This window comes from Olea europaea, chromosome 11 (genome assembly GCF_002742605.1).
Source record: "Olea europaea var. sylvestris chromosome 11, O_europaea_v1, whole genome shotgun sequence".
NCBI classification, from domain to species: domain Eukaryota; kingdom Viridiplantae; phylum Streptophyta; class Magnoliopsida; order Lamiales; family Oleaceae; genus Olea; species Olea europaea.
In genome coordinates, this window is record NC_036247.1 from 5,079,182 (window position 1) to 5,081,088 (window position 1,907).

A 1,907-nucleotide genomic window follows, 5' to 3' on the forward strand; every position below is an offset into this window, starting at 1 on the left:
CAATAAATTAATGAGGAAAGAAATCATGTAAAATTGTGATATTATAATGTTGATTCATATTAAAACAAAAACATTGTCAATTCGTTTAGGTTTATAACAATTTCACCACAATTTAATTTTTTCTATATACACACCAACAATATGACAAAATAGAAAAATAAAAAAATAAAAAAAACACAATATAAACTTATTACATAATATTTATTCTCATTAAATGACCACATAACTAAGGAGAAGGATGAAAAAAATATTCATTGTTGCAAACCATTGTTCTAACCAGATAACTAAAAAGGAGGATGAAGAAAATATTCATTGTTACAAATATCCACTACCATCTTCCGTCTATAAATTGACATATTATCAGGTGAAACTAACTATATTGGCTGCCCTATAACAAAGCATTTTATATATTTTAGTACAAACATTCCATAGTTTGGCCTGTAGAAGAAACAGTTTTACGTTAGGCTACATTAATATAAAGAAAAAATTAAATATTATAACAAATAAATAATTATTTAAATGCTCACCCATTACATGCACATGATAGATAAGATATCATCTCCACTTGTGTTGTTTTGCTTCTATGTTTCCTTACATCCTTTCTGATAGAAAGCTCAGAATTCAGAATGAATGCTTGGATTGTACCATGTGTTGCTTTTGCATGTATCATGACTTGATCTGGTAGAAGAATACCGTTGCTACAGTCATATATTTAGAATTTTTATTTAGGAATATTCACCACAAAAAGATACTAACAATTACGAGGAAATGAGCATAGAATTAGTAGAAGCTTGCATGCTATCCAGTTACAACCATTTATAGGCGAAACACCATTCGCATATTTATTTAATGGGGTGAAATCCACTTCTCCCTAAGTGGTTTTATTTTTCTCTTCTATTAGTCTGTTGAAAATACTAAAACACTCATCTTCAAATTTGAAATCCATTATTGCATAGTCTTTAGAAATTAAGGTAAAACCGTCCTTAATAAGTTGCCTCAGTAACTTCAACTCCAACTCAATACTCTAATAGAATAAATACATGTAAATTTAAGTTATTAATATCAACCATAAAATTAAATTAATTGTAATTACTAAACTTCACTCATCGTGGGAGTTACATCTTTTCCTACATCCAACAAATTTTTCAATATGTCCCTTCCAATGTAATTGCCGCTATCCTCCCAATAAGTACTATATAAAAAATATAAATTAATATTAGATAATATAATTTACTATCCACTGAATAAAAAAATAGTATTTAAGCTAATACAGTGTTAACTTTGTTACCCTAACGGATTATGCAATATCCAATTTCTAATCATGTTGTATTTGTTCTTTGGATAGGCTTTTAAAGGACAGCTTTTCGATGACAAAGACAATATCTGTTTTCTCTTACCTTTATTTTCTCTTCTCAACCCTTCAAAACTTTCCGTTTGTTGTTCATATATTGATGTTTGCCTTGGTAAATCGCTGAGAATTGGAATTGTGTGGATATGAACATCTTGTTGCATAGAACCAATAATGGCTTCTATGTTTGATACATTGCTCAATATATTCTTGTTCTGTTCATCTACGTAATATCTAATTGAACTTAAACTGTTATCCACATAAGATTGCATGTTGCCTAAACTATTATCTTCTTGCCCTTTTTGCTACTGTTGAAATTCCTATTGGAATACTTGTTAGTGGCTGTCAACAATAGTATCCATATAAGAACGAATACTGGATTGTATATAATCTTCTTGCCATTTTTTATGTTGTTCAAAAAACTAGTTTTGACTGTGAAATATTTCTTCCTTCAAGTTATGGCATACACCAGATATATCTGATATTACATGTTGCCTATATATTCCCAGCATTTCTTCCATTTGTTCTCGAGTTATATAGTTGGAAGCATCAAAAGCAA